The 16,927-nt window shown below is 46.8% G+C and overlaps 1 non-coding gene across 1 annotated transcript; it reads left to right on the forward strand.

The window, feature by feature from the left end:
- Window positions 1–1,243: 1,243 nt before the first annotated feature.
- LOC133899828 (small nucleolar RNA Z247) lies at window positions 1,244–1,382 on the forward strand. Its single transcript, XR_009906438.1, has one exon. It is a non-coding gene; the product is annotated as a small nucleolar RNA Z247 (small nucleolar RNA).
- Window positions 1,383–16,927: the final 15,545 nt, after the last annotated feature.

Genomic DNA, 16,927 nt, shown 5'->3' on the forward strand with positions numbered 1-16,927 from the left:
CCACTGGCGTGTGTTAAGTGTCTAGCTAACACGGCAACATGGAAATCACGACTTGTGGGGAAAGCTGGACAACCTCTGCAGAGTGTAAAATCTGATATATCAACCTCTACACGGCAACATGGAAATCACGACACGGTTATGAGAGACTTGGATCCTCACATGATTAGTGGGTCGTGGTTATGGGTTGTGGTTATGGGTTTGGTTGTGGTTTTGGTTATAATACAGGGAGTACTAGACGGTTATGATATGTAAGGTGGGGAACCTTGTATGCTAGGTGTTGCACTGTATGAGTTACATTCACTTAATAATTGTTTAATGTTTTTTTAGTCCAAATATGTTTTCATTACTCGTATTTACGCAAATATACCATGTGTTAGCCTATTCTTAATATAAGCCTGCATATCATTATCTTTCCCGCACTTGCTGAGCACGTCATGTGCTCACACTTGCTATTTTTCCCTATGTCATGCGATATGTGTGCTGCTGCTCAGTGAGTGGAGATGTTGAAAACTATCAAGAAGAGGTTGTTGTTAGAAGATATGCTTAGAGATAGGATAGTATCTCCTGAAATCTGTTGTAATCTTCTGCAATCTCCTAAGTTTGTTATGTATTTGTGCCACGGCGGGGGCTTTTCCTGCTATATATTAACACGTACAGCGGCCCGGGAGGGTTCAACGCTTCCTAAGAAGTTTACATGGTAATCAGAGCTTAGGGTTCTTCCTCCTCATCCATGGCGGCGGCAGCTCTCCCGTCCGGATCCTCCATGGTGTCTTCCTACTCGTCTGGCTCTCCTCTCCTTGGCCAATCGGTCACTGAGAAGCTCACGAAATCGAACCACTCCATCTGGAAGGCGCATGTTCTCGCGGCTCTGCGCGGCGCGCAGATGGCTGGCTTCATCGACGGCAGCGCCGTTGCTCCTGCTGCGACGCAGGAGGTCACCAAGGGCGACAAGGATACTGAGAAGATTTCGAATCCTGCGCTTGAACGATGGATGGCTCAGGAACAACAAGTTTTGAGTTTTCTGTTGTCTTCGGTATCGCGTGATATCCTCACACAGGTCGCCACCATGCCGACGGCCGCTGCTGTGTGGAGAGCGATTGAAGGAATTTTTGCTTCGCAGTCTCAAGCGCGAGCCATCAACACTCGCATGGTGCTATCAACGACTCAGAAAGGTGCCATGTCTATTGCGGAGTACTTCGGCAAGATGAAGTCCTTAGCAGATGAGTTGACATCTGCGGGGAAGAAACTTGATGATGAAGAATTGGTCTCCTACATCCTTGCTGGCCTCGACATCGACTACAACCCACTGGTCTCGGCTATTGCGGCTCGGGTGGAGCCCATCACAGTGGAAGAACTCTATGCGCAGATGCTCTCTTTTGAGATGCGCATGGACCTCCTTCATGGCGGTTCACAATCCTTTGTCAACTCCGCGTCGAGAGGGCGTGGTGGACGTGATGGTCGTGGGTGTGGCGGCCGTGGTCGTGGCAATAGCCGCGGCCGAAGCGACTACTTCAACAATCGATCAAGCAACAATGGCGGTGGCTACTCCAACAACTCCAATCGGCCGATCTGCCAATTATGTAACAAGATCGGTCACACTGTCATCAAGTGTTACAAAAGGTTTGACACCTCTTTTATAGGAGAAGAAAGGAGTGCTGCTGCAGCCACCACTTCGTACGGTGTTGATACAAATTGGTACACCGATACAGGGGCAACAGATCATATCACAAGCAATCTTGACAAACTGACTGTGAGAGACAAGTATACCGGCAATGATCAAGTCCATATAGCCAGTGGTGCAGGTATGAATATTAATCATATTGGTCATGCTATTGTTCATACCCCTAGTCGCCGTTTACATCTAAATAATGTTCTTCATGTCCCTAAAGCCAACAAAAATCTTATTTCTGTTCATCGCCTTTGTCGGTGTATCAGGAACCGGGGGTCCCTGAGTCCCGAGGCCAGGCCAGCCGTCCGCCACGTGTCATCATCCCGCGAGGTCCCTCCTGCGAGGTGAGGAAAGTCTAAGTTCCGTGAGAAGATGCTCGGGGCCATAGTCCCTGGTCCCCGAGCACCCTAGTTCCCCGATGATCCGCAGAGTCTAAGTACCGGGAAGAAAGTGCTCGGGGAGGTGCCCGATCACCCCCGAGCACCCTAGTCCCCCGACGACCAGAAGAGCTAAGTTCCGGGAGAGAGTGCTCGGGGACTGCGTGCGGCAACCCCCGAGCGCTCGGTTTCCCGAGGGTCAGTGGGAAAGTGCTCGGGAGAGAGTGCTCGGGGCTGCACGTGGCATCCCCCGAGCTCTCTGTTCCCCGAAGGACCTGTGCAAAAGTACTCGGGAGGGAGTGCTCGGGGCTGCACGTGGCAGCCCCCGAGCACTCGGTTCTCCGAAGGTTTGTGCAAGAGTGCTCGGGAGAGAGTGCTCGGGGAGGTGAACAGTACCCCCGAGCACTCGGCGCCCCGACGACCCAGAAAGGCCCCCGAGGGGCCCGCTGATGAGGTGTCAATCAGTCAGAGGCCTGAGGCCGCATTTAATGAGCGTGCGCGGCCTGACATTCCCAACTGCTCCCACCGCAGTGTCAGTTCCTGCCACATTTTGGCAGAGAGGCGTGGGGCTATTAATTGCACGGGTCCCGTCCCGTGTCATCCGGTGTGTCTCGGGATAACATCGCCAGGATCAAGGCATTCCGCCTGCCGCCCTGCCATGGCAGAAGAACAAGACAGGGCGGGCACGCCGGGTAGCTCTGTGGCTGCCCGGTGGGCCCTCTCAACGGCGCCCGTTGCCAGGGCGTTTATGGTGACAAGTGACCGGGCGTGCGCCGCGTTTTCCACCTCCCTGGTCACTTCGCACAGAGAAAATGATGACGCCTTTCCCAGTCATGGCGTCCTGGAACTTGTGCCCCCTCCTTCCCGTTCGGGGCACGTCGCAGCCGACGAATGCATAAAAAGAGTCGGCACATAGAAGAGAAGGGGGGAGAGGGAGCCACCCGCCAACCAACGAAGAACAGACCAAAAGAGAGTCCGACCAAGAATCAAACCGTAATCCCTGCCCAAGAACAAGGAGCTTCAAACTCTTAGTTAGACACAGTATTCTTGTAACCAGCAACATCCTTGAGGGACTTCCTCAGGACAGTTATTACATCCACACAGAAGTAGGGTATTACGCCTCTGCGCGGCCCGAACCTGTCTAAATTTCTGGTGCATTTACTTTTCTTTGCACTGGATCATCATCCTCCAACCACCGGCCGTTGCATTTACTTTCACTCCCATTTATTTCTCCGACGAACTTATTCAGGATCATCCCCCCGGCCAAATCTCTAAAAAAGGGTCTTTCGGGATCCCTACGACAGGAGTTAATCCTCCGACAGCCTTGCTACTGATAATAGAGTTTTCTTTGAATTTCATCCAAATTTCTTTTTGATTAAGGATCAGGCAACGAAGAAAACCCTTCTTCACGGCAAGAGTAAGGGTGGCCTCTACCCGTTGCCGCCTCTCTCACCATCTAGTCAAAATCATCAAGTCTGTGGTGCTATCAAACCTTCGTCTACAAGATGGCACAGTCGTTTAGGTTATCCATCATCATCTATCGTCCAACAAGTCATTAGTATAAATAATCTCTCATGTTTAGATGAGTCGAATAAAGAGTCTGTGTGTGATGCATGTCAGAAGGCCAAGAGCCATCAATTGCCTTATCCTAATTCTACAAGTGTCTCAAGTTTTCCTTTAGAACTTGTATTTTCAGATGTTTGGGGCCCTGCACCCAGTTCTGTTGGACGAAAGAAGTATTATGTTAGCTTTATTGATGATTACAGCAAGTTTACATGGATTTACTTGCTTAAAGAAAAATCTGAAGTTTTTCAAAAATTTCATGAATTTCAGAATCTTGTAGAAAGACTCTTTGGTAGAAAGATCATAACTATGCAAACAGACTGGGGAGGTGAATATCAAAGGATAAATAATTTCTTTTAGAAGATTGGTATCTCACATCATGTTTCATGTCCTTATGCTCATCAGCAGAATGGCTCGGCAGAAAGGAAGCATCGTCATATAGTTGAGGTTGGTCTAGCTCTCCTTGCTCATGCTTCTATGCCATTGAAATTCTGGGATGAAGCTTTCATAACAGCCACCTATTTGATCAATCGTCTTCCCAGCAAAGTCATACAATACTCTACTCCTTTGGAACGTTTATTTCATGAAAAACCGGATTATAATTCTCTTCGCATTTTTGGTTGTGCATGTTGGCCAAATCTCCGACCATATAACTCTCGAAAGCTTCAATTTCGTTCTAAGCAATGTGCTTTCCTTGGGTATAGTCCTCTCCACAAGGGGTTCAAATGTCTAGATATATTGGAAGGGCGTGTTTATATCTCTAGGGATGTTGTTTTTGATGAAAATATTTTCCCGTTTGCTCGCCTTCATCATAATGCCGGTGCTCTTCTCCGTTCAGAAATCTCTTTACTTCCTGTTGGCCTCCAAAATCCATCAAATATTGAACAAGGGGGTGTAACAATAGGTGATCAATCTATGTTTAATAATCCTGCTAATATTTCCTGTGAAGATGCAGTGTTAAACAATGAAGATTTGCTTCTGGACGTGCATGGCATGGACATGCATGGTGACAGCAGCATTAATTCAGGTGCTAATCCCGTTGTGCATAGCGGCAGCAGCACAAGTCCCGGTGGGATCTCTCCTGGAGCAGATGCATATTCTTCTGGAACCGACGGTGGCAGCAGCACCAATCTAGATGATTTTTCTCCCGGGCACAGCTCATTGGCTGGCGGCGGTGCGCACTCCCCTGGGCGTACTTCTCCAGGTGATGTTGCCGGTACTGTGCCTCAAGCTGATGTCATCAATTTCGAACAAGGAGTCCAACTCAGTGCAGACTCTTCTCCGTCACCAGAGCCAGTACAGTCTGGACCGGTAACCAGACTAAGGAAAGGTATTACAAAACCAAAAATTTATACTGATGGTACTGTTAGGTATGGGCTTTTAACTGCTACTGGTGAGCCACAAAGTATACAAGAGGCTTTTAGTAGTAAAGACTGGAAGGAGGCTATGAAAAATGAATTTTCTGCTCTTATGAAAAATAATACATGGCACTTAGTTCCGCCTTGCAAAGGAAGAAACATCATAGATTGTAAGTGGGTCTATAAAGTTAAAAGAAAGGCAGATGGTACAATTGATAGATACAAGGCTCGATTAGTTGCTAAAGGATTTAAGCAACGATATGGTATTGACTATGAGGACACTTTCAGTCCTGTAGTCAAAGCTGGTACTATCCGTATTATTTTGTCTATTTCAGTGTCAAAAGGTTGGAATATTCGCCAATTGGATGTACAGAATGCGTTTCTTCATGGCGTTCTGGAGGAAGAAGTTTATATGAAACAACCACCAGGTTTTGAGGACAAGTCCAAACCACATTATGTATGTAAGTTAGATAAGGCTTTATATGGTTTGAAACAAGCCCCTAGAGCATGGTATTCTAGATTGAGTATGAGGTTACAGGATCTTAGTTTTATTGCTTCAAAGGCTGATACTTCATTATTCTTCTTCAACAAAGGCAATGTCACTATTTTTGTATTGGTATATGTTGATGATATTATTGTTGTCAGTTCATCTCAGGATGCTACAATGACCTTGCTTCGTAATTTGGAGAAAGATTTTGCTCTCAAGGATCTTGGTAACCTCCATTATTTCTTGGGTATAGAAGTAAAGAAAGCACACGATGGTCTGTTATTAACTCAAGAGAAGTATACTTCAGATATATTAAGACGTGCAGGTATGTATAATTGTAAACCAGCATGCACACCTCTGTCTACTACAGAAAAACTTTTTGCCAGAGAAGGAAATCCTCTAGGTCCTGTTGATGCTACACAGTATATAAGTTTGGTTGGAGCACTTCAATATTTAACTTTAACAAGACCTGATATTTCTTTCTCTGTAAATAAAGTATGTCAGTTCTTGCATGCACCCACTACTCTACATTGGACTGCAGTGAAAAGAATTTTGAGATACCTCAGAGGCACTTTAGGCATTGGTTTAAACCTTGGAAGGTCTTCATCTATGCTAGTTAGTGTATTCTCTGATGCAGATTGGGCTGGATGTCCAGATGACAGAAGATCCACTGGTGGCTTTGCAGTGTTTCTTGGCTCTAACCTTGTGTCATGGAGTGCCAGAAAACAAGCCACAGTATCAAGATCAAGTACAGAAGCAGAGTATAAATCTCTAGCAAATGCAACTGCTGAAATAATGTGGGTACAGGCACTATTACAAGAACTTGGTATTCCTCATCCTTCAGCAGCATGTCTTTGGTGTGATAATATTGGTGCAACATATTTATCAGCTAATCCAGTATTTCATGCAAGAACCAAACATATTGAGGTGGACTATCATTTTGTGCGTGAACGTGTAGCGCGCAAAGTTCTGGACATTCGGTTTGTATCTTCTAAAGATCAAATAGCTAATGGATTCACAAAGCCTCTTTCTACTCGACAGTTGGAAGATTTCAGGTGCAATCTTAACTTGTGCAAGTTATGATTGAGGGGGGCTGTTAGAAGATATGCTTAGAGATAGGATAGTATCTCCTGAAATCTGTTGTAATCTTCTGCAATCTCCTAAGTTTGTTATGTATTTGTTCCACGGCGGGGGCTTTTCCTGCTATATATTAACACGTACAGCGGCCCGGGAGGGTTCAACGCTTCCTAAGAAGTTTACAGTTGTGATGTTCTAGGCGCGTGTCTCCCGGTCGGTTGCTGCAGTGTTTTTGGGCACCAGTGCTTCTATTCCACTGCAGATATCTTCATAGAAGACAATATATGTCAATTGTTGTAAGAGTTTAACGATTATTCTATAAAAGTATTGCTTTTGTTACTTCACCTGTGACGTCCTTATGTGTGTTAAACATCCTGAACACACATAAGCCACATCTGGTTTTGGCCGTTAAAACCAAGTGTGACACCACTCCACCCACTCCCACACCTACATCCGACGATGAAGCTCCGACACCGGACAATTTGGATGAGACTGTCACGTCCCAACACGTTAATTACGTAATTAACAATGCATAATCAACATGACATTATGTTTATATGTATTTAGTTGTTAAATTGAGTTAAGCATGTTTCAAAAGTACTTGGAGCTAGTTTAGAGCTCTGTAGGAAAACCCTAAACGCTTTGGAGATAAAGAAGAGTAAAAATTAAGGAATAGAATCAAGTTTTCAGCACAAGACCGCTCTCGTGGTCTGACCGCCAAAAGTGCAAAGGCTCACTTAAGAGGATCGATCGGTCTTTCTCTCTCGCTCTCTCTATCATTTTCCCTCTCTCACTCCCCCCAAACCCTAGAGAGAAAGGTGAGGTTCATCAATCATGTTTGAAGGCCAGAGATCATTGGTGAAGACTTGTCCGAGCTTCCCAAGGCTTTCTTAACTTTTCCCTCCTCTTTTCCCCGCTAGAATCGTCTCCTCGGGAGTTCTCTCACTGTAAGACCCCCCTTACCGGGATCTCCTATGCCTCCTGTATCAGTCCCTGGATTACGTAGCTGATACACACAGTATAACAGTTGTAGTATCATAGTCAAACTTCGTATGTAAATAGTAAGGTTCTGGGTACAAAAGGCTTACAATCCATACCGAATATTACAAGTCTGGCCTAGCGGCCATCAAAACATATAACGGAAGCAAAAGCCCAAGCCACAAGCAGCGACGGTGCGAACACGACTTCAGAGACTACTCTTCATCCCCGGCTTCACCTCCGGCGAAGTCGGCATTGGTTTCTTCATCTGACTGACAGCAAGAGTGAGTACAGAAGGTACTCAGCAAGCCCTATACTCCTTCAAGGTGTTGATAAATACATAAAGGGTTTATTCAAGGATAAAGCTTTACGGTTTAGATTTAAGCATAAAGTAGTTTATGCAGATATCCAATTGTATCAACTATGATCGACTTCAAAATATTTTAAGTAGTTCAAAAACCAGTGACGAGCTATATCTGGGGTTTTTCGGTCCTGGGAGGGGCTACACCTCACTCCGCAGTCCCTATTATCATATCTGGTGTACCTCTAGTACCACACAGCTTCTAGCGGATTGAGCCAGGAACATCATCACACGGACATCTAGTCCATACACTCACTCATCAAGATGCACCCACCCAAAGTCTAGTCAAAAAGATTCTGCCTTCGCACGTCCATGACCGTGGACACGGCTATTTGAATAGATTTACACTCTACGGAGGTTGTACAATTTTACACATGCGATATGCTCAGCCTCCAATAGTTGCAAGCGGAGGAGAGAATCATACCGAGACTCTCCAAACACTTTTCCTGCCGGCCTTTTCCACGAGACACGCCAAGTCCCAGAGCTGCATGTTCCGAAGGCCAGCATCCCTTTTTAAGCCTAAGTCGGTCCCTGAAACCTCCAAACAGCAGGACAGATGGACCCCTGGCTGCTCATTACTCTCAGCCACCTGGTATGATGCCCAACTTAGTCTGGTGAAGAAAAGTCAAGTCCTGCCCATACAGGAAGCATGGTTGCATGGGGTCGCTAAGGCATGCTGCGAAATGACTCGATCCTTAAATGGCCGGGCCAGAAATCTTCATGGGCAATGAATACCATCATGTAACTCAAGCCCCCAAGAGCATCCTCCCCGAAGAACCACTCTAACTACCCGCACCAAAATAGTTTTCACCCATTTTTACACATCACCAAACATATCCCACATGACATCAAGGATTTCACAACCAACACGGAATTCACAACCATCAAGAATTCATAGTATATGAGTTGTCATTGATAACAGTAAATCTTGTCTCTGAGGAGAAGTATTTTAAAAGTGACATTTTCGAGGAGACGTATTCAATCCTAAGCATGCTAGATATCATGGCGTCATCCAATGTTAATATAGATAACGACAGGTAATCCTAGGGTGATATGTATTTTGGATGATAACATTCAAGTCACGGCATGTGTTTGATAGGTGTAACTATTACAAGTAGTTTTGTAACAGCGTAATCAAGGAGATAGGACTTGTCTTCTCTGGAATTTTCTTTGAAGTCTTGATTGTAATCCGGATCCTCCTCGCTCTTGATGCTTCCTACGTAGCACTCGCAGAACTCTAGTTGCCCTGAAATCGTGACTACGATAAAACACGACGATGCTAAAGAAAAATAAATTAACACCAAATGGAAAGCCAAATGAGCCCTAATGGATACCATAATGTGAAATATGAGTAGATCTCGATTTTAAATGAATTTCGATGAAAGAATCGCCGAAATCGAAGCTAGAACGGAGAAGTTATGGCTCCCGGAAGATTTAATCAGAATTTAAATCGAGAAAATACAAAATGGCACTGTTCATAGGTGGGGCCCACGGGTAGGGCCCACTGAACAGTAACCTGATCTCACATGAACAGTGACTGGTGGGACCCACATGAATAGTACAGGTTTGGGATGAATGGGCCAGATCCGAGCCTAAATGGGCCTGAGCCGGGCTTGGTATACACAGTAGTGGGTCGCACAGTGTTAGCCCACTTGGGTCTTGGGCTGGTGGTTACTGGGCTAAGGAAGCTGGGCCAGAGTTGGGCCGGCCCATGGGGCACGGCCCGTTAGCGGTTGGGTCGGCCAGGCCGAGCCACGTTGGCCGGTCGGCGCAAGCGCGCGGGCGCGCTGACGCAATGCGAGCGGCGGAGGGGAGGGGAAGGAACGGCCGGCAGAGAGGCATTCATGGTGGCGCGCACTGGGAAGCTCGCCAGCATTGGGATTTCGACATGGTTTCGTGACGAGAAGTTGACACCGGGCTTATATGCGGTACGACGGATGCGGCAGGGAGCATGTCGCCGGCGGCCGGCGGTGAGAGCTCTACCAGACGGCGACCGAAGAAGGGCAACGACGCGGCTAGAACTAGGCAGCACCTCCCCTACATGGGGAGGGGCCAACCTACACAGAAGAGAGGCCTAGCGCCTCTAGGTACCACGGCGCGACGATCGACTGAACTTATGGAGAAGAAACATGCCGATGACGATAATGGCGACGGCGGTGGAGCCAGCCACATGGCAGCGCGTGGCGATAAACTACGAGGGAGCCCCGGGGACACCTACACGCTACCTTCATAGACGCAAGAGGGAACCGGGAGGCTCACCGAGCGCAGGAACGGCGACGGGCGGGGCGGCGGCCGGTGATTTGTCGAAGGGGCGGTGGTGGGGCCGCTTGGCTACTGACTCGGGCAGGCTCCTGTCGGGCTTCTGGCGATTGGACGGCGGTACAAGGATGGCGACGAGGTCACGACAGCGGTAATGGCGACGATAGTGGTGGCGTGGATGGCAAAATAGGGAAGGGGAGAGAGAGACTGGGCATGCTATTTATAGAGGGAAGGGAGAGGCAGAGAGAGGCGGTGCGTGTGCTGGCGTCACGGGGACATCGGTGATGAGGTGGTGGCCGGTGCCCACCTTTTTCTTCGGGGTATGGGCCGTCTACGCTGGCCAAACATGGGCGGGGGTTGCGGAAGTCGTGCGTGCAGGGCATGGGAGGAGCGAGGATGTGCGCGCGAGAGAGAGCGAAGAACGGGGAGTCGGTTGGGAGATCTTTCTCGAAGCGGAGCGGCGACCGGTGTGGCGCGAGCGTGAGGTGGAGGAGGGAGAAGGGAGAAGACGGTGCAAGCGCGCATGTGGGCTAGCCAGCGCAGGCATGCGTGGGCCGAGCGCGGCACACGGTAGGGAGAACAGCTGGTGGGTCGCCTAGCTGGGCTGCGCGCGGGAGGAAGAAAAGAAGGAGTTGGGCCAGCTGCTGGGCCGAAAGAGAGAAAAAGGTGAATTCAGCTCGAGAAGAGGAAAAAGAATTAATTTGGACAAGAATAAAGTTTAAATTCAAATTGAGGTATTTGAATTTGAATTTGATTTTGAATTTAGATCAACTTCATTTAGAATATCTGATCTTTGGATCTCGAGACTTTTTAAAGATGATTTCAATCTGGGAATTTGAATTTGAATTGGATTTGAGATGAACAGAATCTAAGAGTAGGTTTTGAAATTGAGAGAGATTCTATTTCAAACCACCACAAAGAGAACCATAAGAATCTCAATCAAAGCATATGAACCAACCTAATGCAGAGATTACTTGGAATTGACTCTAGTGCTATTTGGAACACTTATTCAACTTAGCACATCTAATGTACATGAAGGTATATATATACATCCACATACTTATCTTCTTAACCTTAGTTAGATTGATAAACCCTAAAAAGATTTAATTTGGAGCTAAATTTGCAACTAAATAAACATGTTCAACTCAGGATGTTACACCCACCTCGAGCTCCAACACCGCTCTGGGAGCCCGATCTAGGAATTGAAACTCTCCCGGAGGATTCCAATCCACTAGGAAGTTCCTCTATACTGAGCTAAATATTGCCCTACCATTTTCCCGTCGTTTCGTAGCCCTAGGCCATCACTGCTATGATTTTTGCCACGAAACCCTAGTGAAAGCTAGATCTAGATCTCATTTTGGGGGTTTTATGTGTTTGGACCATGCATGTCGTCCGAACGACCACGTAAAATGTTCCCCTAGTTTTGTGGAGTATTGTGGTGCCCTTCGTCGTCAAAGGTTTCGCTAGAGTACTCACTGGTGACCCCGTAAAGGCGCTGTCGGCATGGTCTGGTGGTCTGACCGCCGCTAGGGTCAGTCTGACTGCCAGTTAGGACCTGAACATCGGAGCTCAAACCCCTATACAGGAGTTAGACCGCCGTTAGGGCCGGTCTGACCACTGACATACTGTCGGTTTGATCGCCGACATACTGTCGATCTCACCGCCAAGGCCAAAACCTTCTGCATGCCAACGATCTGACCGCCACTTCAACATTGGTCTAACCACCATCCACTTACGGCTATATGTACTCAGGTTACCTTGTCCGAGGTTTCAAACTTTAAAACCCTAATCTTTTGGTGGTCTTTTGCAAATATTTTTGAAATACGGTGCTTTACTATTGTTGAAGCATGCATCATATGCACACTTTTCCATCATTTGATTATTTATTCAATGCATTCGTATTTTGTTTAGAGAGTGATGCGCCGCCATTCTTCGTGGTCGAGATTGACGTCGGATCAGTTCTGATCATGAGCGAAGCACTTGGAGCAGCAAGGCAAGCATCTAAGCATATTGCACCCTTTATTTGAATTGAATGGAGTCTAAATTGATAAGTTATCGCGTATGTATGTTTGCATGTTAAGCGATGTTGATGTCAGGTTTATATGGGTAGAACCTATATTGGTTTGCATTACCTCTACCTTGAGTTATTGATGATCCATATCCTTGTAGCCTTGATAATATTATTGATGTCTAACTTAAGAGTTATTCGGAATGCTTAGCAATGCATAGGTTCTCGGTAGAAGTCGAGTGATGGTGCAACCATTGTTCATGAGCTTAGAGCTTACTTATTGTCCACAATGATATTGATTATAATGTTGGGATGTATGAGATGTGAGAATGAGGCGAGATGTGGGCGATGCTATGGGCATTTTCTTCACCGGAGGAGTTCCTCGGTGTAAACCTGGATGCCATAGATAACTTGCATTAGTTAAGCATCAACCGTTGTTGTAGTTGGTTTAAGCACTTCCTGTACTTACCACATATCTGGATATGGGACAGGTAAGCCAAATACCATAAATTGCCGTGTTCATTTGACTCATGAGTCGATGTGTGAGCGAGAATGCTATTAGGGGCGCCTGAGATTTTGTCCGCTAAGTCGTCGTACGCTCGGGATCTAGGTGGCCTTCACATTACTCGACATGAGAACAAAGATTCAGGGTGGTTGGTACGTGAACGGTTGGTACGTGAATCATCAGTCGCAACTGACGGGTTGTGTGGGTGATGGTCTCGTGTCATGTGGGTCCAGGAGTACCCCTGTAGGGTGTACAAACAATTCGAGTTGCTGTGCTCTCGGTCATGTGCATGCTTTCTATCTATTTGCATCAATCGTAGAGTTCCTACTTTGGGAATGTAGGATATGTTGGGTCATGGTTGAGATGGTTATGTTCACAGCTAGGACTGTTATTGTCGGAGGGTTAACTCCTGTCGCAGGGATCCTAAGGGACCCCTTTTTAGAGATTCGGCTGAGGGAATGATTCTGAATATGTTTGCCGGAGAAATAAATGGATATGAATACGATGGCTGGCGGGGTGGAATGATCTAGCGCGGAATGAAGTAAATGCACTGGGGGTTTAGACAGGTTCGGGCCGCACGGAGGCGTAACACCCTACTCCTGTATGGATACTATAAATGCCCTGAGAAAGTCCCTCAAGGATGTTGCTGGTTACAAGAATGTTTGTCTATCCTAGAGCCTGGGGCTCCTTGTTCTTCGATCTGTGTGTATTTGTTGGCTTCCTCGATCTTCTATACTTCCTTAACTGCTTCAACCGGGCAGAGCTTGCCGAGAGATATTCACTTCTTCAGGGATTTTCCAACTTGTCGAGAGCCTGTCTTTGTCCGTGCTGCCGGCTACTTTAAATATCCGCCGGCAGTAGCGTGCCCCGAATGGGAGGGCACGAGTTCCAAGGCACCATAAATGGAAAGGGCGTCATCATAGCCTCTGTGCGAAGTGACCGGGGGTTGAAAACGCGCCCCGCGCCCGGTCATATGTCGCCATAATGGCACTGGCAACGGGCGCCGTGGAGAGGGCCCACCGGGCAGCCGCAGAGCGGCCCGGCGTGCCCACCCTGTCTTGTTCTCCTGCCACAGTAGCGCGGCAGACGAAACTCCTCGGCCCTTGCGACGTTATCCTGAGGCGTGCCGGATGGCACGGGATGGAACCCGTGCATTTAATGTCCCCACGCCCTTTTGCCAGAATATGGCAGGAACTGACACCGAGCGTGGCGGGAGCAGTTGGAGGTGACAGGCCACGCGCGCTCTTAAATGCGGCCTTGGGCCTTTGACTGGCTGACACCTCATCGCTGGACCCCTGTGGGGGCCACTGTCAGAGGGCTTCCTGGGTCGTTGGGGAACCGAGTGCTCAGGGGTCACTGTTCACCTCCCCGAGCACTCTCTCCCGAGAATGCCCTTCCTCGGTCCTCGGGTAACCGAGTGCTCGGGGGCTACTGTTCACCTCCTCGAGCACTCTCTCCCGGGCATGCTTGTACGGATCCTCGGGGGACCGAGTACTCGGGGGCCGCTGCGCGCAGCCCCGAGCACTCTCTCCCGGAACTTCCTTTAGTGGGCCCTCGGGGTACTCGGGTGCCCGGGGGGCTACTGCTCGCAGCCCCGAGCACACCCCTCCCGGTACTTGGTCTTCATAGATCATCGAGGAACCTGAGTACTCGGGGACCACTGACTGTGGCCCCGAGCGCCCTCTCCCAGGACTTAGTCTTTTTTACCTCGCAGAGGTGACCCCGCGGGATAGCGCCACGTGGCGGATTGCTGGCCTGGCCTCAGGATTCGGGGACCCCTGGTTCCTGATTCACCGACAGTTATGGTTCCAGTTACCTTTATGTTTTTGTCGTTGGTTACATGGTAGAAAGATATATGTGGTTAAGTCTAGTTGCTCACACATAGGTATTAAGTTTGCTTATGCATGTAAATTTACTTAATCTTATGGCCTACTCCCTGCTAATAGCTCAATTGCATAATCCTTGGAGTCGGGTTATTATATGTACCCAATATGGATTAAGTCTTGCGAGTACCTTCATACTCACGCTGCTCTTTTAAGTTTGCAAACGAGGAAAGGTTAGTTATCGGCTACTTCATGTCTGCCGATGCTGGCGACAGGATAGAGTAGATCTGTCTACTCGTGTGGCGTGCTTTTTGGTGGAGCCTAAGGGCATATGGCTTCACCTAGCTTTTGGCGTTGATAAGTGTTACTTTTTCGCTGCGTAGTTTCTCTAATCTTTTGTTGTAAATTATTGTAAATGATCGAATGCTTAAGAACTTGTAATAGAATTTAATTAATCGCTCTTTCTTAAGCTTCGTTGTGATGCTATATGTTGAAAAGATATGTGTTCTGATCTTGGGCACAAAACACATGCCGGGACTACCGGGATGGTATTCCAGTTAATTATTGTGGTTGTGGTTAAGTAGATGATCGTCCTAATGATTAATTGGAATAATATTTGGACGGTTCCTTACAGAGGCATAGTCTGCCAACTCCGAATCGGCAGGGTTAACAATTTAACCTAGCTTCACTAGATAACCCAGCTAGACTTCATATGTTAGCTTTGCTTAGCTAAGAGTTGCTGATCATCTTCTGCTAGGTTAACTTTCATCGTTTTCCTCAGTAGTTCTTTTTTCTCTTTGGTGTTCCTTTGATTTTATTCTAGTGTTCATTTGCTTAGTCGTTGTGCGCTTTTCGTTGTTAATCCGCGTAGGCTCGAAGCTGAGAATCTAAGCAAGGACATGAGGAAGGAATTGAAGACGAGGTTCGACGATGAAGAACCCGGGAAACCCGAACGACAAGACCAATCATGAATTGACATATATGAAGACAAGTCCTATCTCCTTGATCATATTGAACACATATTTTCAATAATCTAATTGATCAATTTAAAATATGATTTTATTATCGCATGTGTTGTGTATTGTGCTATTTAAACTCTTGTAGTAGTTAAATCCTATCAAACAGTCGTCATGTCTTAAATATCATCATCCAAAATACATATCACCTTAGGATTACTTGTCATTATCTATATTAACATCGGACGACGCCTTGATATCTAGCATACTTTGGATTGAATACGTCTCTTCAGAGATGTCGCCTTGGAATACATCTCTTCAGAGATGTCACTTCACTATTTAAACATTTCAACTCATATGCCATGATTCTTTGGTGATTATGGAATCCTTGATGTTGTGTGGAATATAATAGGTGGTGTGTAAAAATGGGTGAAAACTATTTCTGGCAAGAGGCAGGTAGAGTAGTCCTCTGGAGAGGATGCTCTTGGGGGCTTGAGTTACCTGGTGGTATTTATTGTCAATGAAGATGTTTGCCTCAGTCGTATAAGCACCGAATTATTGCACTATCATTCTAAGACACCCAATGCAACCATATATCCTGAATGTACATGACTTGACTTTTCTTTCACCGGACCGAGTTGGGCATCATATTAGGAGGCTGAGAGTAGCGCATGAACAAAGTGACTATCTGGCCCTTTGTTTGAATGTTGCAAGGAATGGCAAGAGCTTAAAAATGGAACTGACATTTAGTACAATGTCTCTGGTGCTTGATGGATCACATAGAAAAGTCTGGCAAGAAAAGTGATTGAAGTGTCTCGGTATGATTTGCTCCTCTGCTTGCAACGGTTGGAGGGGGGGGGGCTGAATATATCATGTGAGTACAGTGTAGAACCTCTGCAGAGTGTATGCATATTCGAATTGCCGTGTCCACAATCATTGACATGCGAAAGAAGTAATCATATTGAATAGATTCGGGGCGTGTGTGTCTTTGATGAGTGAGTGTGTGAATTAAATATCCGTATAATGAGGTTACTGGCTCAATCTGCCATGGGTTGTGTGGTACTAGAGGTACACCAGACATGTGATAGGGACTACGGAGTGATGTGTAGCCCCTCCTAGGATTGAAAACCTCCAAATATACCTTGTTGCCTTATTTAATCTGTTTCAAAAGCTATCAGTAGAGAATATATAACCAGATACCTGCATAACACTACTTTACGCTTAAAACTAAACCGTAAAGCATTGTTCTTGTATTATTTTTTATGCATCTATCAACCCCTTAAAGTAGTATAAGACTTGTTGAGTACCTTCCGTACTCAGTCTTGTTGTTTTCAGATTATTGAGATGGAGATCAATCTCAACCAAAATGAAGTTAAAGAGAAGAGTCTAAGGTCGCGTCCGCACCCGAGTTACTTGCGGAATTGGATTGCATTGTTTGTTTCGCTCCGCTCCGCTCCGCTGTAGGCTCTTCTGCCTGGCCGATTCACAGTGGATTCTAGTCCATGA

The sequence above is a fragment of the Phragmites australis genome, chromosome 18, assembly GCF_958298935.1.
Source record: "Phragmites australis chromosome 18, lpPhrAust1.1, whole genome shotgun sequence".
Lineage (NCBI taxonomy): Eukaryota > Viridiplantae > Streptophyta > Magnoliopsida > Poales > Poaceae > Phragmites > Phragmites australis.